This window comes from Ictidomys tridecemlineatus, chromosome 12 (assembly GCF_052094955.1).
Source record: "Ictidomys tridecemlineatus isolate mIctTri1 chromosome 12, mIctTri1.hap1, whole genome shotgun sequence".
Taxonomy (NCBI): Eukaryota; Metazoa; Chordata; class Mammalia; order Rodentia; family Sciuridae; genus Ictidomys; species Ictidomys tridecemlineatus.
The window spans coordinates 29,166,925-29,191,456 of NC_135488.1; the positions used below are offsets into that span (position 1 = coordinate 29,166,925).

The 24,532-nt window shown below is 38.4% G+C and overlaps 1 pseudogene; it reads left to right on the forward strand.

Annotated features, from left to right (window-relative positions):
• Positions 1-24,532, forward strand: part of LOC144368937 (ATP-binding cassette sub-family A member 13-like) — a 405,121-nt pseudogene that overhangs the window by 24,166 nt on the left and 356,423 nt on the right.

The window sequence follows — 24,532 nt, forward strand, 5'->3', positions numbered from 1 at the left end:
GCCTTATTTTCGATCAAAGGGAAGAAAAAGCAGAAAACATGAGACATCTTGTGGCTTTGATAATCATGAGTGAACATTTTCTTTTTAAAATATGGGTTTTAAAGGAGAAGTATAAGACGAAAAAATAGGACTTTAATGCTTTCTGATTGTTGCCATTGTGTTATTCTGTTTGTATGGTTAAAACAAATTCCCCTAGCCTTAGTGGCTTATACAAAAGGAATTTATTTCTCATAGTTCTGGAGGCGGGAAGTCCAAGGTCAAGTCTCCAGTGCCCCTGATGTCAGGGAAGGTTCACTTTCTAGCTCCTAGACAGCATCTTCTCACTGTGTCTTCACATGGTGCAAAGAATGCAGGAGCTCCCTTGTTGGTCTTTTGTATGGGCACTAATCCCATTGCAAAGGCTGCACCCTTGTGATGTAAGCACTTCCTGAAGGTCCCACCTCCTCATTTCATCACCCTGAGAGTTAGTTAGGATTTCAGTATATGAATTTGGGGGGGGCAGAAATGTTTAGATAATAGCAATAATCAATAAAATTCCTGAAACATAGCACCACTATAGGGGAATGTAACTCATTCTATGACAGACTTAAGTATTTAGAGAGCAGTTTTAGAGAAGTTTGTGTATAAAATAAATATTTGATGTAAAAATGTTAAACAGTTTCTATACCAGGCCCTCAATTTGAATCTTCCCAATTAAGCAGGTTTTGATAATTAGAAAAGAAAATTTTTCTCAGAAAAAGCAATTTTGTTAGTGCAAAGTATCAATTGAACTAGGCTGGCCTCTGTTTGCTTTGGTGGGAGAGTGAAGATGAACCATGTTTGTGTCATCCTCATGTCTTCTGCTGGAATAAACAGCTGTTTCTGTTGCTTATGGCCAGTTCTGAAAAATAGAATCAGTTTTCTTCCTTAACTACAAAAGTGTACCCTCAGGATAAATCACACAGACACTACAAGCAACACTTTGTCACCTGGTTACTTCTTTAATCAGGCAAATGTAAGAGCTTCACTTTGAAAAGATTGCGGTATTATTTTTAGAAAAGAAATGTTCTAGGAAAAAACAAAGGTTTTACTTTTAAGCATTTCTTTCATATTGTTGCCAGATTCCCACAGACAGCTCCTTAGAGAGGATGGTGTGTTCAGTCTTGTCCAGCATATCCAAGGACGAAGCGGAGAGAGATGGCCATGGTGGAGACTGTCCTCCCGAGTGGTCAGATGCCAAGAACTATCTCATCCACTCGGTCAGCTGGCTTCGACTGTATGGGCAGGTACAGTCCTGCATCTGGACACTGTGACTTGGAGCTACTGGTTTGCAGTATCTAAACTCATTTTTTTCAACACCATGTTCTTCACCTTTTGATTTCATGATTCTGGGGAAAGGCCTGAGGACTCCCACATCCTGGCCACTGTGTATACCTTCTTCCATGGGTGTCCACCAGCCTCAGGTCAAAAGGCCTTCAACACAAGTTGCCAAAAGTTCATCTGTGTTTTAAACACACACCTGACAACTAAGAGGTTCCTACATCCATACTGCTATTGGGTTGTGAGATTTCTGACCACAGGCTGCTTTGATCAGGTCCTTGGATATTTGTGCACACACATTCCACTTGCTTTGTGCCTTCTGTCTGGTTTTGCTCAGAAGTATTATATAAAAATGGTGACTGGGGTCAGGTTCAGTGGCACACATCTGTAATCCCAGTGGCTTGGAAGGCTGAGACAGGAGGATCCTAAGTTCAAAGCCAGCCTCAGCAATGGTGAAGTGCTAAGCAACTCAGTGAGACCTTGTCTCTAAATAAAATACAAAATAGTCATAGGACTGGGGATGTGATTCAGTGGTCAAGTGCCCCCATGTTCAATCCCTGGTACCAAAAAAAAAAAAAAAAGAGAGAAGAAAAGAAAAGTTGGATTTAAAGCCAAACAAAGAGAATGGAGGCTTTGATCTGTTTTCAGAAATGCTGATATGAAGTAGCACACTTCCAGTCATTATACCTGTCTGATGGCCTTGGAAGCCTGAAGAGGCCCTGGCCAGCTCATAGCTTTGTGTTTCTTGGGCATTTTTGGAGGCTAAAGGAGGGATTCTTTAGCACACCCATCACCTCCCAATCTTAGATGTTACTTTCCCATCTTGTGATTTTTTTCCTTCAAGAACACAGCCCTTTAAAACTTTCATCTCCCCTAATACGTTTAGCTGATATAGGTTGAATATTCAAATATTCTTACAGCATCCTTCAAAAATATAAGAGTGATTCACTTGCTGGCAGTAACTTTATCAAGCACTAAAGTTATCAAGGGATGGCATTGAGATGACCAACATCAATGTGCACTTTTGCTTTGTGCATTATCTGAGTTACTTGAATACATGGTTAATTCAGGATCGATTGGCTCACATACCTTTGCATCATGCAGGTCCCATGCTCATTTGAGTATGGAAGATCTATTTTGCTTTATTTTGATGGATGATAAACTATAATACTGATGATTTTTTTTGGAGGGGTACTGGGAATTGAACCCAGGGCTACATAATCACTGACCCACATCCTCAGCTCTTTTTATATTTTTTATATAGAAACAAGGTTTCACTGAGTTGCTTAAGACCTTCCTAAGTTGCTGAGGCTGGCTTTGGTCCTTTCTTTAGTATCATAACTACCAGCCCCATGTCATAAAGTGGTATTTAATGACTATGTATCAATGATGACATATATTTTAAAATACCTAAAGCACATTTAAATTATCCTAAACAGCTTAGTTTCATATTCAAATAATATTTAATTTAAAACAATGTATGCTATTGCCCTTTTCTTCTTTCTCTCTTTTGTTTCTCTTTTGTGGGGGAGAGAAAGAACTAAGGTGCTAGCAGTATCAATTATTACAATTTGTCAACTTTAATTTATGAGTGAATATGAGGTCAAAATGCAGTTATTAATAGACACTTTAATTTTTCAACAAAATAAAATGTTATCTGTCATTTAAATTGGTCTGTTAATATTTTTTTTTACTAAATATGTTATTTGTAATGCTATTATTAATAATCATATTTTTGTTTCTGAGTTTGTAGGTGTTTCACCAGTGGCAACAGGGTGGCCTGCTTCAGAAGATACTCACAGGTGCTGGCCATAGTCTGGGGGCCCTCAGGAACCAGCTCGAAGAAGGGGATGAGCCATGGAAAGTGGTGGAAGCCTTGCACACTGGACTGCTCATCCTGAGTGACAGCTTGGCATCCAAGGGGCCTGAAGACAGTCTTCACTCTTCACAGATGTAAAGCACATTTCTCTCTTTTGTTACTAACAAGGATAGACAATGCTGAATTTTCAAGAATGCCTGAGGATACTGTCAGAAACAATTTTTTTGAAACTGCAGCTAAACTAATTCCTAGTTAATGTCAGGAGCTTCTCTGGAAATACATGCCCTTAAGTCCTGAGCAAGAGATACCAAGCAATTATTGTGCCCCACCATAACTTGGGCTTTACCTCTACTAGAATAATGAGTTGTGGCTCCAGGAGTAGGTGTCACCCAGTGGGGATGAGTTACACTCACCTGATCCTTTATAATTCTGCCCCTTTGCCCTTTTAGGGATAGAATGTTCCATGGAACCTCCCCTTGTGTGTCCCCTATATAAGAATAAAGAATTCCAGAGGCTTTCCTCTCTTTTACCATAGACCCCTAAGGTCAGAGAGGTCTCCTGGATTTTGAGAAGCTACTTCTGTATGTTTGCATGCTTTCTTCACTGTTTTCTTAAGTTATTGGGATAGTCAAATTTGGAAACCCAGCATACGTTGCTAGCTAGAATAGATGGTTGATAAGTTAACAAAAGGAAAATCCCAGACTTTCATATTGGACCACAATTAGGACAGAACATTTTGAAAAATTCTGAACACCAGTTCAGATGTGGAAGGCAATCTAAAGGGGGAATGACATTTGAGAAGATACCAGATTCCTGGCTTTTAAGTTTTATGTCTTGGTATTTTAAAATGAAGAGTACCTCTAAAATACATGTCAGAAGTACTGTTACACAAGAAACTGCCTGTTTTCATATTATAAAGTTGCAAATATTTGAAATGTTTACATTAAGTCTAGAAATATTTTAGAAGTGGGAAAAGTGGAACTGGTATTGTTGTTTTTAATTTGTAGGGAAATCAAATTAATTCATCAAAATGGTCAGTTCTGTAAGATTGGGTCTCTTTTCTCAGTAAGTGTCATAATCTGAAGTAAAATGAATTTTATTATATGCCTACAGTTAAAATCTTTGTTGGAAGAAAACAATTAGATTTCTCAATATAATCTCAAAAAGGTTTATTTCACATCATGAGCCACATGAGCTCTGGCTCTTTAATTCCATGAACATGGAATTATGATGTCAGAATTGTATGGGAATATATTGGTTTTTTTTTGTAATTATACCACAAATAGCAACTCCCAACATTTCCTAGTCTCTCACATTTTCTGGAAGGAGTTAGGAAATAGGATCTTGCTATGAAGGTCTTGTTTCCTATCTTTTACTAAGAGTTGCCCAGGGGCAGAGGTATTGAAGCTGCAGGCAGCAATGAAATTTCTATCAAGGCTATAAAAGCAACAGAAAGTGGCTCTGTGGTAGAGCGCTTGCCTAGCATGTGCAAGGCCCTGGGTTCAATCCTCAGCACCACATAAAAATAAATAAAAAAATAAAGGTATCGAGTCCAGAGAGAGAGAGAGAGAGAGAGAGAGAGAGAGAGAGAGAGAGAGAGAGAGCACGCAACAGAAAGGAGAAAGGTGAATATCAGTAAGAGCAGGTACACCTTGAAACAATGAGCTGAACAAAGGACAGTTACACAACATGCTGTCATCAATTAACTTCAGATGCAGAATATTGCGATGTAAGACTTTGCATTGGCTTATTGAAAGCTTCTCTGCTGGGTGGTTTGGGAAGCTTAACAAGTATGTAAGCACTACTCATTCATAGACCCAGCATATTTAGTCACCTTAATTACCTTATAAACCTCAACTGCCCCTGGCACATTAGCCTGGGTTGCAGCCTGCTCTCTGACTTAGGGAATGAAGCCCCTGGAACCTGTACTTGGCTCTTCACTCATATGAAGATTAAGGAAGCTTAAGATTACCCCAAGTACCAGTTGAGGACAACTGAGCTCGCCTGGCCCACACACATAATTTCTATACACACTCAGGGTCAGAAAGATGAGGACCCTAGCACAGGCTTTGCCATCCACCTGTTATGTGCACTTGTTAGCACAAAATAGACCAGGATGAAAGCAAACTTCACAAATCAGCTCAGATCTTTTATTCAAGAATGAAGTTTCACACGGGAACAGGGGATACAGGGACAAAATGACACCATGGGACCCACTTTCCTGGTGGAAAACGAGCCCCAAAGAAAGAAAGGGACTGGGCTTACCTAGGTCATCCTGAGAAGTGATTTAATTATTGCCAGAGTGTGTCTAATGGAGGGTCTGGGTTAGCAGTCAGTGGGTCAGATGAAAGGTCTAGGGACAGTGGTCAATATTCACCTCTGGGGTCTCATTGTACTGTCACTGAGAAAGGACTCATCTGGGGAAGGTTTAATACATTGGTTCTTCCTAGAGACTGTCAGTCTAGGCTTGGATGGATAATTTCCTCCCCAGGGCTGGTCTTGTCACTGGGAAAGGATTTTCTGGGAAAGGATCAATGCTGTCAATGTATGGTTTTTCTCTTTCACTCCCTTTCCCCAGGCATCCCTATTCTGGGGTTTGTCATTTTTCCATATCTAATAGCACTGAATAAGCAATTGGCCTCTGAATCGCTTATGTAAGCAATTGGCCTCTATGTCTCTATTTAGATGCCACTTTTGCCTTGGGTAATAAAAAACTGCAGCCCCATGGTCTGTCTAGGTGACAAGAAAGTCTACTGCCTGTGCATCTGATGTCCTCCTTGGGCTTTGGCCTCCCCATCTGGTAATGACATTACTAGACGATCTCTCAGTCTCTTTCTAGGTATCAACCCTCTGGTCTTTTGGAGACTTTGTACAGGACTGCCCAGGAGCTCTGTGTCTTCACCTATCAAAAAGGAATAATCTGCACACATCTCTAGGCTGATATGAGGCTTGACAGAGATGCCTGTGTGGAGGATGTCCCCCCACCCCACCCTTGAGCAGATACTCTTAAACCTTGGCCCTTCTCACCTCTGCCACTGACAGAGGTGATCTCCTAAACTCTCTCCTCCTTCTTTGCATTCTCATTTTTTTTTTCAGATTCACTGGTTTTGATCCCTAGATGTCAAATGTCTCCTCAAAGGAACTATCAAGACTTTGTAATCTCTTTTATTAACTTTACTATTTTTGGAGTAGATTTTTTTTCTTTTGTTTTTGTATGGAGTCATGGTCCTATTCCAGTAGGAGTGTGTGTGGTTGATGTTCCTATCACTTTCCCTCTCGGCTGCACACTTTAACCCTGTACACTGTCCTCCTTGTTTAGTCTCCTGAGCATTGTTGCTGCTTCCTTTCCCACCTTAGTATTTTTTGGTGGTTGATTTTGTTGCACCTGTTGATGTCTCTGTTGCCTCTCTTTCAAGGTTTTGTCCTTGTGTCTCCAGTTTGAACATTCTGATGAAATCAATCAGCCACTCGCCTCCAGGCTTCTGCAAATGTTTGTATAATTCCTGTTCATGTGTGGCAGGAAACTATCACAAGTCTTGGTCCAGGAAATCTCTCTCCTTCTTTCCATCCTGTCTCCAAACCCAATTGTTCATTTCTCTTCCTCCATCACAAATTCCAACCAAAAGAAATGAGAACATCATCAGGCTCTCCGTTTCCTTCTGAGCACCTTACAGACCCTCTTCCCTGCTGAGGTTTTGTCTGAGGTTTTGTCTGCTCCTGTCCAGTCACATCGGTCAGGTGACTGGGCAGTGAGAGCTCTTCGTCTGTGTTCCTGGTAAGCCGAGGACTCAGAGAGAGGCTCCAGTAAGGCCTGGCTCTGCAACATATACGTGGCTATGAAGTGTCTGCTCACAGAGGTGGCCATGTGATGTCCTTGCTGGCCAGAGCGTGAACAAATTCGACAGCCCAGATCTAAGTTTCAGGTCGCACAGTTCATCTTTTTTTTTTTTCCCCTGGAGAGAGTAAAATAAAGTACAGTTGCCTCTTGTTCATAAACTCCAGGTCTTTCCATAAGCCCCAGGCTTCCTCCTCAGCGTAATCCAAAGTGTCAGAGAGTGAGTACTCTAGCCCTTCCTCATCCTGTGGAGGCTCAGACCAAGAAGCTGTCTCTGACTTCAGGCTAGAGACAGGCATATGTCCATGGTGATGGATGTGGGGATGGTTTTCCTCCTGCTGATCTCTTGTAGGAGAATTGTCATCAGAACCCTCCTCCATCTCTCTATACCCTCTGCAGTGCTCAGATCCATCAGCTTACAAACTATAGGACAGCAGCAACTAGTTATCAAACTTGCCTTTAACCCAGGCCTACTGAGATTCTGTGAAGACCAAGCGTTGAAAAGTCCAAATGCAGGCTAGAAGCTGAAAGCCGTGGCATGGCCAGAGCTCTGCCATTGGAGCATTTTGCTTGGCATTTTTAGAAACCATATCTTTCTACGCTTCTCTCCTTTGTGCCTGCCATCTTTGTCATGGCTGAGAATGCCCTGTGCTTGCAAGAAGACTCAGCCTGGACTTTCCTGCTCTGGGCAGTGGCCTCCCCACAGCATGACCTCCCACTTGGCTCTTCAGTCTTCCACATTCACTTCCATTTCTATTTCCTCTCATTCTCAGACTCACTTTCTTTCCAGCTTCTCTGCTGAGTTAATTCCTGCATTTGTTTGAGGAATATATTACCTTGTTTAAAAGACTGGAGTCTAGAGATGGAGAATCCTTTGTCTCTTCTGCCATCCCTAGTGAGATGCTCTGGTAGGAAGGCAGATGCATCTCTAATGGAGTAGTACTTGAAATATTTCCCCTGGTGACTTTTCTGCTTGGCTTTGAAGGTGAACATCTCAAAAGTATAGTCTTTGCAGCTGGCCTCAATTTCATTACTCCATCTCCATCGTCAACATGTCTTCCATCTAAAACTCCAGGTACTGCAGGTGTCAGGCAGCCTGACTATCCCCCTTTGACTTCAGAGACTCTTACAGGTGTTGTTAATTTGCCCTAGTTGGGACCACTTGGATAGATCCTGTATATCATCACCATACAGCTTTTCAATATTTTGAAACTTTTCTCAAATTGTTCCTACATCTCATAACCAAAGGTGATGAATTCCACCTGGAACTTTATGCCAATCCTCACTTCTTTTCCATACTGTTAGGAGTATACTTTCTTGTTCTGGGATAAAAGAGAATGTCTAGTTCATATTCAGTACCTAAAAGAATCTACAAATCAGCTGATTCAAATAATGCAATTTGTCATGAACCTGGTTAGATGGTGAAATGAGACTTTCAGTCCATGAACACAGTTTTCAAAGTAGTGAGATGTTTTCATTTGCATGGGAGTTTTATTTCCCTAGCTGGTGCCTTAAAAGACTTTCATTTCATTTCACTCATTTCTTTTTGCTCTTAGATCACAGAGTCTGCAGAAATTGCAGAGTGTGCTGCAAAGCCTGCCCCAGTGGCCAGACCTAAAGAGATTGCTGCAGCTGGGTGGTGCTCTCAGGAATGCAATAGCCCAGGATTTGCATTTCATCCAAGGTAAAACAACTCTAGTGTTATTTGTCACTGAAACTCACTAAGAGCAAACATGACATTTATTGGAAAACGAACTTGCAACTGCCTGACAATGTTGTAAAGTTTGGAGCTAAGTTATGCTGCTGTTGTATGTATATTTATGCTTTGTTATGAAGCCTTCTGGGGTATTTCACATACAGCATGCCATGACTGAATACACAAAACTGTCACAGTCACAGGTGTATCCTACTGTCCAATATATGCCTACAGTGTGAGCTAGATAGGCAGTTTCCTAGGACTGAAGTCGGACTTTTACAATCACATCAGCACAAATAGTTCTCAGGCTAGAGAGGGACCAGGGTGCATTGTGAGTAAGTGAATCATTATGTTTTATATCCCTCCCCTCTGCTTCTCAGTATCTGATAGAGATCTTATTTCTCCTGGGTATACAGCATGTCCTTGGAACTTCTGTTGACTATGGTGGATGCTTTTCTTTCTGCACTCTTCTGAGGAAGTCAAGTTTTCATTTTTGCCTGAGTGGACTGTCTTTTCGTCATCTGATGGAGGAGGGAGAAGAAATGAGGAGGGGATGTTGCTTTAAAGGAGCAAAACTCTCCTCTAACAAGGAACCCATATTCATGTGTCTTCAAAAAGGATAAGACAGGATTATAATGTCTTTCCCCGTTTTTCCTTTCTAAGGAAGATAATGAAATACCTCAGGTCAAGTTTACTGAAATATGTGTTCTTAGAATTTAATTTATTGATTCACACTGTACATAGAAATCAAGCTTGAATAAGCCTAACTTGGGTGAGGAATAAATTGAATTGTTGATCTTGCAGCAATCCTCATTCACCTGGAGACTTCAGCGAACAATTCTATGCAGGGCAGACCTGATCGATGGAAACTAGAAAAGAATGTGTTCTTTGAAGGGTTAAAGCAGGTAAATCACAGCCAAGGATTATACATAAACCATTTTCATAAAACATTGAAGAAGCTCATGCAATATTAAGCTTTGCCTATTGTGGATTGTGCTAGCAAAAATAAAGAGAATAGACACATTTTGAAGAACTTTAGGTTGCATTTTAACATTTTGATTGTTTGTTTCTATTTGTAGTTCTTGAGCTCATGGTGAGCATGACTATACTCTTTAAATGTTACCCTTTTCCATCTTCATTAATCTTTTAGATGTTGACGAAGAATGCTACTGCTCCCTGCCTAAATGAACGCTTGTCTGAGAAGGAGGTCCCTCTGCCCCCTGGGATCTGGAGGGACTCCTGGGGACTGTTATGCAACCATACCTCCTTCAACGAGACCAGTATTTTCAACAGGTTACTTGGTACAGTAAAGGATGTTGTAAGTACTACACTATCTGATCTCTTTCATGGGCACCAAATGGGCTCATATCTAAGGTTAATTTCTTAAATTAATTGAAATTAATTTTGGTTAATTTCAGTTAATTTAACTGAAGATGCTAATATTGAATTAATTGTTCATACACCTAAAGGAAACTGACTATCTGAATTGTGTTCCTCAATTCCATCCCTTCTGTCTGACAGCTTGGGAGTGGGTATGCCCTCGAGTCTACCAAAACCAACTTGACCTTTCCCAAGACAATCTCAAACTTTCTAACCAGGCACTTCTGCTTCTCTGGTTTCCTGGCCTTTTATACTGTTCCATTTCTAGCTGCATATGGGGAGAAAAGTGGAGGGATAACTCTGGTGATCAGTCAACTTATAGCAGAGCTTTGGCTTTCAGGGTCACAGACTTTGAAAAATCATGTGTTTGTCATGTCACAGCCCAGAACACTTCTGTGAGCGCTCACCTTTGTAGAGCACTCAACTTGGGACTATTCAACAATTTTTTGGGAAAGATTATTATGTCAAGTCTAGTTTCTATTTTTCTTTCTGAGTACTAAACATTATAGTAATATGTTTTTTCTTCATTTTTTTCCTTCCAGAATTACCTATTTCTTTTTTAACTTCTTCCTTACATGCCATGAGATAAAACCAGTGAAAGAATGTCATAGGAAAATGAACATGGAATGGTCATGTGTACATAGTTCAGCCATCAATGCTTTCTCAGTGTCTGCTTGGCAAGGTGGCATGTGGAAGAGAGTACAAACATGAACACAGTCTCTTGGCTGAGCAGGGCAGATGGCATGAGTGCACAGGGGCTCACCATCTGTAAATCTCTGCTAAGATGTTGATGAGACTTACTAAAATGAGACATAAGATTTGGAAGCAGTGAGAAGTCAGAGAGAATGCTAGGCAGATGGAAAAGTGTGTTTGAAGTCATGCAAGCACATGAAAAGACTCTACCTACTTGCACATTTTTTTCCCCTGCTAGTAGGTATAAATTCTTTTCTGGCAGAAAGCCCATTTCAAATTTCCCTGTGTCTATATAGCCTAACTCATAGTCTCACATGGAGCTGGGATCCAGCGGGATCTGCTGCAGTGATGAGTGTTTTTCTAGGTCACATATATGTGAGATAGCCTTTCTAAGGGTGCTCAGATATGTCAGTAGCAAACCATTCCATAAATTAGTGGTTGAAAACAAAAAAATACATCTGTTATCTCTTGTGACTCTGTGGGTTAATTAGGCTTATCTAGGGGGTTCTTCTGATGATCTTTCTGGGTGCTTCTCCTGTAGTTATAGTCAGAGGGCCATGGGGGGGGGCGTGGAATCTAGATGCTCAGCTGGGATGTGGAGGACTGGAATCTCTCATTTTCCACTGAAGTCACAGGCTTCTCTTCTCTGGGGAGCCTCCTCATATAGTTTCTCAGGAGGATAGATAGACTTCTCACATGGTATCCAGGCATCCAAAAAATAGGCCAGAAGGAAGGCTTTTAAAGCATGTAAGGACAGCTTAGAAAAGGTAGGACTGGAATTAGCATAAGTCACCTGTGCTTCACTTTGTGGATTAATATGAGTCAGAGCCAGGCCTAGATGAATTGTGGGAGGCATTACTGAGAGTTCAATTTTCAGAAGACTTGGTTTATTGGGAACCTATGGGGATACAAGCTACCACAGCTGACTATAATACTTAGGTCCCTGCTTATTGGGTTCCTAATAAAGTGGGTTATAAGTTACCTGACTCTATTGCTGTATAAGGTTTTATTTTGGGGTCTATAATTTTGGAAATGAGTAAAGATTTGAGTCTAGCACTATGACTTAGTAGTCATGATCCTATAGTTCATGGTCTTTGATGCCCAATTCAAGTGGAACCCTGGATACACAAGACTAGGTAGATTACATTTCAAATACCCACATTTGAATGATTTTATTTATTACAAGTGATGTTTTATTCTCTTATTAAGGACCGTATTTTGCAAGAGGTCATTACTGGGCACATAGACATGCCAGTTTCAGTACCGGAAGAGTATTTGGGCTGGCAGGAACTGGAGACACAGCTGTCAGAAGTGAGCCTTTCCTGTTCTCGGCTCTTCCAGTTGAAGGCTGCTGTTGCCTCACCTGGGACCCGTGTCTCCTCTGGTGGATGTGAGCACCAGCTTGTCTCCACCCTGTGAGTATGCATTGGATGGAAAGCTTCCCAATCCTTGGACATCAAAATGAGGTCAAATGCTTCTCATTCAAATGATAGATCAATATTTAGATTCTTTTGCTAATGAATGAATAGAAAGATGTTTATTTTGAATCTAACTTTTGGTATAGCAGAAAGCATCTAAAAACTATAACATATTAAACAGTTCCCTTATATTTAACTATTGGTTGAATCTTTCATAAGAAATGCAGGAACTAATTGAGTCTAAGGAATGCATATGTTTGAGATTCTTGTTAGAGCTATACTCATAATTATCACATTAACTACTAATGGGAGTCTTGCCTTGGGAGTCCTGCTTCTCCAGAAAATTTGCCTTGTTTTTATTTTATGACTCTGAAAATTATATGTGTGATCAATTTCTACTTTCCTCAGCTGCTAGGAAATTCACACTCAAATACATCAAGTAGGGAATGTATTCTTGGCCTCAAAGTTCATTTTATTTTATGTTCTTTATTTTTCCTCTTTCTTTTCTCTTGATTTACTCTTTCTTGTATTTTATGTGGTCCCATAAATGGTTTTCCCTCACTTTGTAAATCAGGGTGGAGGAACTCCATAAACAAACAAATAAATATTAAGTGAACCATTTCGAAGAATCTAATTCTTTCATATGAGGACTGCCAGACATTTGCCTATGTCTCTGTTTAGATGGATTTATAATGATCTGCCATCTGGAGCATCATTATCATCTCTGGCTTCTTTTTGACTGCAGGATGTTTCATATGCTTGAAAAAGTACAACGTCCCTGGAACAAATATCCTATGGGAAGGCCTTCCTAGGGCTTCTCAGGAAGGCTTGTGAAGTGGCTCGATGTGTGAACATGCAAGGAAGTTTCCAGAACAGTCTTCTGGGTAAGGCTAGAGACAAGAATGTGGGGTATTTTCTTCAGTTAGTGAGGTAAGATGATCTCATAAAAGTCCATCCTACTTCATGAAGGGCAGATTAAAATGGAAGGTTCTCCAAGAACAATTCACTCTTATGATTACTATAGTCAGGCTTTTTCCCTTCCATTATGACAAGACCCCACCCTCTCTGGGTCCTTGCAGAACTTTCTCTTATGACTCATTTTCCTCTTGGGATTGTTCTGGTTTAGATAAATGCACATGCAGACTAATCATGATCCTCCTCATGACAGTCCTGATGGACTTCCTATGTGGCCTATTCATTTGATTTAGCACTAAGTCTATCCCTCATACTGAAGAAAACGTCTCATGCTGATCATGCTCAGTGTGATCCTGAAATCTCCGTCCTTTTCCCTGAAGCTGCTCCAATAGTGAGGACAAGGTTTTGAGCAATAGGAAAAAGAAATTTTATTGCTTTGCTATGGGCCTCCTGTCTAAGAGGCTGTGATTTCTCATTGTCAAGGGGCATTGTGGGCTTTTAAAGAGAGGTTACAAAGGCTAACTTCCAGGTGAGACCTCACAGGAGTCATAATTCCTATCCAAGAAGTAGCTTTGAGAGAGAGCCACTGGTTTAGATCCACTGGTGCCAGTCATGAAGTCTGAATTCTTTTATTTCTGAGGTCTCTGAGCCAAAGAACAGATAACTTGGTCTCGGATGAAAAGAAGGTTAATCTTGCTTCTGCCATGGTTTGGGAATGGAAAACGGAAAAGAAGAAGGGGGGAAAAAAAACAACAAAATCCACTTCCAGTGGTGGTGTAGCAAGGTTTATCTTCAAAGCATGAAGTGGACCTGTTATAAGTGCAGAGAAAACAACAACAACAACAAACCCCCAAAACAACAATTAAAAAAAACTGAAGTTTTCTCTATACTCAGCTTTTCTGATTTCTGTGCCCAAATGTGTGGGTTTTTTCCATACGAAGCAATTTTCCAATTCTCTTTGGAGACCAGTTGGTGACCTATAATTCAATTCAGTTCCAACACTGTCTACCTGGAGATAGCGTCAGATGTCACAGGTTAAGTTCTCAGTCTCACACAGTCTGTCCTTACTTTAGATGACAACTCCAAGTTTGGGCCTCCCTTTTGACTTCTGACGATAGGCTACAAATTAGGATTCCTGTGACCCCTTCCTCAAGTTCTACAATTTGCTAGAACAGCTCCCAGAACTCAGGGAAACAGTTTTCAGACAAGACTACTGCTTATTCTAAAGGACATAACTGAGGAACCATAAGAGGGAAGAGATACATAGGACAAAGTATGGAGGAGGCAGGTCAGGGGTGCAGAACCTCCATGCCTTCTCTGGGTGCACCACCCTCCCAGAACCTCCAGGAGTGCACAACCTGCAAGCTCTTCGAGCCCCTACTCTTTGGGGTTTTCATGGAGGTTTTGTTAGGCAATCAAGATTAATCATAGGCCATTAGCCATTAATAAAATCTTGAGCTTTTCTCCTCACCTTAGTGATTGGGGGAAAGTAAAGGAGAGGGTACAAGGTAGGGTGAAACTTGGAACCCATTAATTACATGGTTGGTTCTTCTGACAATCAGCTTCTATCCTGAGGCTGTCTAGGAACCACTCCCCCCAAGCAATGTTTTTTTAAATAGAATTTTTAAAATTGGTGAATTAATAGTTACACTCAGGTGTGGAATTCATTGTGATACGGTTTGGTTAACTTCATTCTGCTGTTTCTCTCCTTTCCCATCCCCACTTTCTTCCCTTCACTCACCTTCTTCTACCCCACTGTTCCTCCTATTTTCATGAGACCCCCTCCTTTTTAAAATTTCTTATTTCTCTCTATCTTCCATATATAAGAGAAAACATTGGATTTTCTGCTTTCTGAGTCTAGCTTATTTCACTTAGCACGATGTTCTCCACTTCCATGCATTTGCCAGCAAATGTCATAATTTCATTCTTTTTTCATGGTTGAGTAAAACTCCATATATATATAATTTTCTTTATTCGGTTGTCTATTGAAGGACAGTGAGGCTGATTTCATAAGTTGGATACGGTGAATTATGTGGCTACAAATATTGGTGTGCATGTATTGGTATAGAATGCTGATTTTAGTTCTTTTTGAATAAATACCAAAAGAGTAGGATAGCTGGGTTATAGGTTGGGCCCATTCCTCATCTTTTGAGGAATCTCCATACTGCTTTCCATAGTGGTTGTGCTAATTTTCAGTCCCACAAGCAATGTATAAGTGCATATTTTCCCCCACATCCTCATCAGTATTTATTATTATTTGTGTTTTTGATTATTATCATTCTAATTGGAGTGAGATGAAATCTCAGTGTAATTTTGATTTGCATTTCCCTGATTGCTAGGGATGTTGAACATTTTTTCTTATGTTTGTTGGCCATTTGCACTTCTTTTCAAAAGTGTCTGTTTAGTTCAATTGCCCATTTATTGATTTAATTGTTTTTTAATGTTAATTTATATGTATATAATTTTTAATGTTAATTTTTAAACATTTTAAAATGTTAATTTATATATATATTTGAGTGATATATATATATATATATATATATATATATATATATATATATTTCTGGTTATTACTCTAATTGACAAAGATTTTCTCTCATTCTGTAGGTCCTCTCTTTATACTCTTAATTGTTTCCTTTTGCTGTGCAGAAGCTTTTTAATTTTAGTTTTTGAAACTCTAGCCAGAGCAATCAGGCAAGAGAAGGAAATTAAAGCGATACAAATAGGAAAAGAAGAAGTCAAATTATCTCTGCTGATGACACAATTCTATACTTAGAAGACCCAAAATACTCCAGTAAAAGACTTCTAGAGCCAATAAACAAATTCAGCAAAGTAACAGGATGTAAGATCAACATACAAAAATCAATAGCTTTTCTATACTCCATTAACAAATCTGCTGATAAAAATGTCAGGAAAACAATTCCATTATAATAGCCTAAAAAAAATCTGTAGGAATAAATCTAATAAAGGAGGTGAAAGTTCTCTACAATAAAAACAATAGAACACTGAAGAAAGAAACTGAAGACCTCAGAAGAGGCAAAGACCTTCAATATTCATGGATAGGCAGAATTAATATTGTTAAGATGGTCATATGCACTATATGGATTCAGTGCAATCCCCAATGAATCCCCATTGAAATGCCAATGATATTCTTCACTAGAAACTAGAAAAAATAATACTAAAATTCATATGGAGGAATAAAAGACCCAGAATAGCCAAATCAATGCTGAGCAACAAGAATGCTGTTGGTGGCATCCAATACCTGGTCTCAAATTATACTTCAGGAGTATAAAACAAAATCAAAATCAAAATGGTATTGGCATAAAAACAGACATGAAAACCAATGAAATAGAACAGAAGACAGAGAAAAATGCACATAAATATAGTGTCTGACCCTTGACAAATATATCCAAATATATATATATATATATAAAACTGGATCCCTATCTCTCATCCTGTGCAAAATCAACTCAAAGTGGATCAAAGATGTAGGAGTTAGACTAGAAACATGTCAACTACTAGAAGAAAATATAGGGTCAACACTCCAACATACTGGCTCAGGCACAAGACCCCCAGCTATCTTATTAGTATTTAAAAGACACTTATCTCTTTGAGGATTTTGGAACTCTGTGCCAAGGAAACAAAAGCAGTGACCAAATATATGTATTTCTTATTGTATCATAGCTTTCTTCTCCTTGCCAGTATCATAAAGTAAAAAATTCCCTAAAATTTATAAACTCCACTGCATGACTCACAAGATCTTCCCACCTCCTGCCACATATGCTTTTTTGAACCCAAGTGAAATGTGTACTTCTGACTCTTTCTGCTCTAGGGCTGGTTGTCTGTTTCCACATCTCCCACTTTCCTGGTATGTCCTGACCCTGCTTCATCTCGTTGGGGTTGTTAGTTCCTCCTTGGAATGCCTGCATATGCAATGTGGAGGGCTTGGAACTAGCAATGGGTATTTACCTTTTCTGCTCTTGTGGCATGGCCACCTTGTGTTCTTTCCTTCATTCCTCTTCAAATTGCTGCTCTTAGAGGCTTCTGGAATTAAATGGTCATATGCACTATATGGATTCAATGCAATATCAAATCTGCATGCCAGAGGATGGGTCCTTTTGTTTGCCACTTTAAGAAGCTCAATACTTTTGTTCACAGTGCTTTGTTGGCCACAAGTTCTGGGTGGGGAATCATCCTCTTGTAGGATGATTCACTTTCTCTCTTACCCTTGTCTTCCTTTTATATCACTTATTTTTGCTGGTGGTAACTTATTCTTGATGTTCTCTAACTTATTGATTCTTGGTTTTATTTCTTGAGCTTAAAGGTCTTTTTTAGTCCGTGTCCACACCAATATGAGAGAGTGTTGGCCCTATTTTCTTATAGCAGTTGCAAGGCTTCTAGTCTATAATCCCTGAGCCTTTGATTCACTTTGATTTGACTATTGTGCAGGGTGAGACATAGGGATCTAGTCTCTTCTTCCACATAGGGATATTCAGTTTTCCCAGCATCATTTGTTAAAAAGGCTCTCTCTTCTCCAACATACAGAGTATGCATTTTAAGAAAATGCCCAGATGACTTATAAGCATATGAAAGTTTAAGAAGCACTAAATAACTACAAAACAACATGAATAACAGCAGAACAATCCTGTTCTTATGCATTCATCTTTCCTGTATCGATTTTTTTTCCTTTAAAAAGAAAACAAACAACAGTGCATCCTAAGAATGTGGTATGATAGAGATGAATTAAATGTTCTAATGTAGGTATTTAAATTTTCTGAGTGTAGTTTTATCATGCAGCTAAAACATGGTCTCAGTTTGGTATTTTGGCATGGATTTTGAAAGCAGGTGGACTTGAGATCAAACGTTGCATCTGATGGGTTTTATTTGAGTGGGCCCTCATTTACCATTTTTATTCTTGGTAAAATACAAATTATATAACCAACTTTACTTGGTTTTTATGAAGGCTAAACATGATAGTGTATGTAAAAATGCCCAGCATAGTACTGTAGTCATGTATGATGGACGTAGCTCCCTTTCCTTCCCCAGTGTAATGAATGTCAAAATTATGATGAATTGCAAGTAACAGAAAATTTGCTATGAGGATTTTCTTTTCTTCTTTTGTTTAAAAAATTTTTTGAATACTGTTTTTTTTCTTTTTCTAGTACTCATCCTTATCAGATGTTACTCACGTACCTATTGTGCTAATTTTCTAAATTATTTTCATCTCCCCCCACCCCCGCTATAAATGCTTACAAAATTTCTGACACATAGCCTTTCTGTTTCCATGGAAAATTAGTGAGGTACAATGGGTGCAAGTTTTATGCAATTTTACTTGTGAAATAAAGACTACAGAGGTTAAATTATTTGCCTCAAATTAGAAGGATTTTTGTCTTAAAAATTTTATTGAAATAGGCGTATGCCTGTAATCCCAGTAGCTCAGGAGGCTAGGCAGGAGGATCTCAAGTTCAAAGCCAGCCTCAGCAAAAGCCAGACACTAAGTAACTCAGTGAGACCCTGTCTCTAAATAAAATGCAAAAAAGGGCTGGGGATGTGGCTCAGTAGTCGAATGCCGCTGAGAACAATCCCCAGTACCTCCCAACAAAAAAAGTTTTATTGAAATATAGTAGACATTCAATAAAACATACATATTTAAAGTATACAAGCTGGTAAGTATTTAAATATGAATATATCAATGAGACTCATCACTACCCAAAGCTACCTCCCATTCTTTGTGTTCCCCTCTGTCAATTCAAGCCCCTCCTCTGTTCCCAGGCAATCACTGCTCTGCTTTCTGTCACCATAGTTTTAATTTTCTAGAAAATTTTGCAAATGGAATTATGCAATATGTACTTTTTCTGTCCTGTTTCATGTAGCATAATTGATGAGCATTGATGATTTGAGATTCATCCATGCCTAGTGTGGTCATTCACTGATTACTTTTCAGATGAAAGGATGTATCATAGTTTGTCCATGCCAGTAATTCATAATTGGATTATGTAGCATTTCTGGCTATTTCAAATTAAGTTGCTTTGAACATTTGTGTATGTTTGACTGAAAATATGATATATTGTCTTTAGCAATAAAATAACTGGATTACATGGAAGGTGTATGTTTAACTTTAAAAAAAAAATTAAAACCCCAACAAGCTATTTTTTCAAAGTTGTTTTATAATTTTACATTACTGTCAGCAGTATATGAGCATTCTCATACTACACATTTCTCCAACACTTGTTATGTGCAGTCTTTTTAATTTTAGTCATTTTATTAAATGCATATCATGGATTATGGATTTAAGTTGCATTTATGATTTATGATTTTAAACATTTATCTTTGATGTGCTTATATGCATCTGCATGTCTATCTTTATGAATTGTGTGTTCCAATCTTTTCCCTACTTTTAAAATCAAGTTATTTGGAACTGGGGTTGTGGCTCAGTGGTAGAGCATGTGTGAGGCACTGGGTTTGATTCTCAGCACCACATATAAATAAATGAATAAAATAAAGGTCCATCAACATCTAAAAAAATTTTTTAAATCAAGTTGTTTGTTTCTATATTTACTGAGTTTGAAAGTTCGTCATGTATTTAAGTTACAAACCCTTTGTCAGACATATTGATTTCTAATTTAATTTCATTTTGGTAAGGGAACCCTCTTGGTATGTTTAATTCTGTTGAATATATTGAGGCTTATTTTATGGTTTAGAATATAATCTACTTTGGTAAATGCTCCATGTGCACTTGAGAAGAATATGTAGAATGTTCTATATATATAAAGTAGATCAAATTGTGATAGTATTGTACAAATTTTCTATATACTTACTAATGTTTTATTTTGTGGGGTACCGAAATCTCTGAATATAATGTATATTAGCCTATTTTCCCTTGTATTTCTATTAGTTTTTATTTCATTCCGAAATTCTGTTGTAATGTGCATATGTGTTTAGAATTACTCTTCTTTTTTATTTAATTGATTTTATTTTTTTAAATACAAAACAGTGGAATGCATTACAATTCTTATTACACATATAGAGCACAATTTTTCATATCTTTGCATATAAAGTATGTTCATGTCAATTCATGTCTTTATACATGTACTTGTTTATTTTTTGCATTACAATTCTTATTACACATATATACCACAATTTTTCATATCTCTGTTTGTATATAAAGTATGTTGACACCCAATTTGTATCTTCATACATGTACTTTGGATAATGATATCTATCACATTCCACCATCCTTGCTAATCCTCTCCCCCTGCCTTTCCCTCCCACCCCTCTTCCCTGTCTAGAAATCTTCTGTTCTTCCCATGATCCCCCTCCCTACCTACCCCACTATGAGTCAGTCTCCCTATATTAGAATTGCTCTATCTTCTTGAACAGTGGATGTCTTTATCATCATGAAGTGATATTATCATCTAATCTACTTTGATAACTTTTTGCTTAGTGTTAGGGTGGTATAACTTTTCCATCCTTTTCATTTATGACTTCATGTCTCAAGCACATTTCTTATGTATAGCATGAAGGCAGGTCTGATTTTATCTGAACTGACAAGTTTTTCCTTTTCACTGAGCTGAGTAAATTATATAGCACACATTAAATAACATTAATCATTTAACGTGATTAATGTTCCTTGCTACTTCCACCATCTGTCAGTTTGATTAATTTTTTCCCCCTAAGTATGGGTCATAATTCCCTTCTTCTTTGCATGCCTGGTAATTATTGATCGGATGCCCAAATTGCAAGTTTTTAACCTTATTTTGTGCTGTGTTTTTCCATTTGTATAAACATTTTTGAGACAAATTACTGAAAACAGTTTAGTCCTTTAGGGTTTTTCTGTTTTTCCCAGTACTGGGGATTGAATTCAGTGCATGTGAGGCAAGAGCTCTTCCATTGAAATACACTCGGAGCCCTAGAGTCTTACTTTTAAGATTTCTTAGGCAGGACTGGCAATGTACTCAAGTCTGGTTGGGAATATTATCCACTACTGATGCAAAACCCTTATATATACTCTGCTCACTGACTAACGAATTGTAAATTGTTCCAGTTGGCTAATGGAAATAGAGTATATTGCTTGTCTTGTGTGATGACCAAAGACTGCTATCTTTAATCATTTGGGGATTAAACTACCTGGTCTCCAGTAGTTCTCTCACATGTATGGATTAATTTGTTTTCAGCTGAATACTGGAGGGAAGCATGTGGTGATATTCTTGCTTTGTACAGCCCTCACTTGTTCTCTGTGTTGTGTACTTTACCTGTATTCAGATGCTAAGCTTCATATTGTAAGCTCAGCATGTCCACTGAGGTCCATCTCACTTCTCCCTTCTTGTTCCAGGAATTGGACCCTCTCCTAAGCCAACCAGCTAGGTTTCACCTTGTTTTCTGTCTTTTATGAGTCAGTGTTCTACATTATCAGTGGCTTGTGATAATTCACCTTGGATGAAAGCAGAAATCAAATCACAAATTTCCAATCCATCTTTTTCCCATTTTAATAATATTAGGTGAACTACTAAAACATTTCACGTGCCTAGATTTGTCTATGACATTTTATATCATTTTTTAGCTTTCTCTGAGAAATCTCCCTGTTACGCAGAAAACATGGATTGGAAAATCATCAGTGATAATTATTTTGTATTTTTGAATGACTTATTGACTTCTCCAAAAACTTCCATATCCAGGTAAGTTATTGGAATTCAACTCCCAGGTCTTAATTTAACTATCATCTGAAGATAAACAAGACCTAATTATAGGACATGCATTCTTTAATGTTTATGAGCTTGATATCGACACAGTATTTATTAGGTGCTTAATAAATATTTATCTATAGACCAAATGACTCAAGTTTTCATGGTATTTTAGTCAGCTATCTTGCTGCTGTGACCAAAAGACCTCACAAAAACAATTTTAGAGAAGGAAAAATTCTATTTGGCACTCATGATTTCAGAGGTATCAATCCATAGATGGTTTGCTCTATCCTCAGAGCCATCATGGTGGAAGAGTGAGACTGAGGAAAGTGACATAGGACATGGCCCTAGGAAGCACAGAGAGAGGGAGGGAGGGAGGGAGAAAGGGAGAGAGATAGAGATAGATAGATAGATAGATAGATAGATAGATAGATAGATAGAGACTCCCTTTATCACAGACAAAATATAAAACCCAAAGGCATGCACTCAGTAACCACCTCCTCCAACCATACCATACCTTTCTACAGTTACATCCAAATAATCTTTATCAGGGAATCAATGCATGTGTTAGGTTAAGACTCTCATAACCCAATCATTGCACCTTTGAACTTTCTTGCATTTTCTCACACATGAGCTTTGGGGGATACCCTATATCTACATTGTAACATGTATTTTGAAAGGAAATACAGATTAAACCAATTCAATTTTCATTAATGGTTATGTGATTCATAACAGATACCTCAAGTATTTCTTTGAAAAAATTATCTCATTTTTTAGAGTTTAGATTAGAGTTTAGACATGGGATCAATGATTTAGGTGCTGATAGTTCTGGAGACTCTAGGGAGTGGAAGTGATCTTTGGAAAGAAATATAACAGATTATTTGCTGCTTTGTTATTTCAACATATATTTTGAGATAGGGATTTTTTTCTATATAATTACAGATGTTGTGTCCAGTTTAAAATCATGGTTTTATTGTTTGTGGGGCTGCGTTGGAACTTAATGGGAAAGAAACTCTTGAGAGTGGTTTTCGAACTTACCTGTGAAGCTTGCTAAGAATACAAGTGTTGTACCTTGTACCTAAATCTTGCCCTGTGTGTAGGGTGCAGGCTTCTGCATCTTTATCAAATTCCACAGATGATTTTGATATATACCAAAATTGGAGGACAATTTGGTTATACCTTTATAGACCTGAGGTTCACCACCATGGTGAGACTTTCTAAGCCCAGTTATCAGCACCCACAAAAAAGGGGGGGACGGGGACAATGTAATGGACTCTGAAAAGTCAGCCCTGATGCTGATGTCAAATTCATAATTCCCCATTTTACTGAAAGTCTCAAATATTTCAAAGCAGTAGAAAGCCATTATGGTTTGATGTGTGGTGTCCCCCAAAAGCTCACTTGTGAGACAATGTAAGAAGGTTCAGAGGAGAAATGATTCAGTTGTAAGAGTCTTAGCCTAATTAGTGAATTAATCCAGGATGGGATTAATTGGTGACTGGAGGCAGGTGGGATATGGCTGGAGGAATGGTTAACTGAGGAAGTGGCTATGGGGTATATATTTTGTATATGGAAAGGCTGCTTCCCTCTGCCATACACTCCACTGTGATGTTCAGCCTCGTCTCAAGCCCCAAGAAATGGAGCCAGCCTTCTATGGACTAAGATCTCTGAAACCGTGAACTGTCAAATAAAATGTTCTGTTTGGATCCTTAGTCACAGTAGCAAAAAAGATGACTAAAACAAAAGAGGACAATAAAAGTAGTCTAGATGTGTTCCGATGATATTCATTTTTATACCCATTACAATCAGTGCAGTGTCTTTTGTGAAAGAGGCTAGATAATTAGACATTGATCTAATAACCAACAACAAAAAAAACACATTGGAAATTAAGTGCAATTAATGTAGAAAGTTAAATTCAAGGGTATGTGTGTGGGTGTGGCTCAGTGGTAGAGTGCTTGCCTAGCATATAAAACTGAATTCAAAATCTGAAAACTTGGGCCATGTCCTGTTCATGCTATGTACTAACAGTATGATTAAATTAAAAAGTTTTTGAAATATTTCTTTTTCTATGAAATAGAAATAATGATGTGTACTTCAAAAGGCTGTTGTAGGAAAGAAATAAGATTATCCTTGTGAAAGTGCTTCATTAACTGTAAAGTGATATGAACAAATGTGGTAATGTTATTACTGGTACTGATGGGGAATTTTTTTTTCAAACTAGCCACTCTATTTTACAAACAACAATTGACACCACAATTAGGCATATATACATATGTGTATGTATATGTGTGTTGTATATGTGTATACACACCTGTATATATGTTAAACATGTGCACACATGTGTACATGTATGTATGTATACATACATATATGCACATATATAATGCACTAGATATATAGTGCTCTGATATTAGAGAGGTCAATAACATTACTGTATTTGATCTTCTCTATATTACCCTATGCCAGAGCATGGAGTGTTAAAGAAGTTAGAGAGGAATTTACCTATCTAGGCATTAATATCCAAAAAAGTCTGCAATTCTTTATCCATAATTCTGAACTCATTTGAAGTCTGGCAATAAAAGCTGTTCTTATGGCTGGCATCATAGAACACACAGCAGGGATACCACCTGAACCATGTGCAATTGTTTCAGTTCTGGTGACCCAACATGGTGATATCTTTCACAGGTGTCACTGCAGAGGTATCAATATGTTGGTGTCAGGGCTGCCTGAGCCAATGCAGTGTAGACACTTATCAAATACTCATATCACATAACCTTTCTAAAGTCTTAATGATCTGAC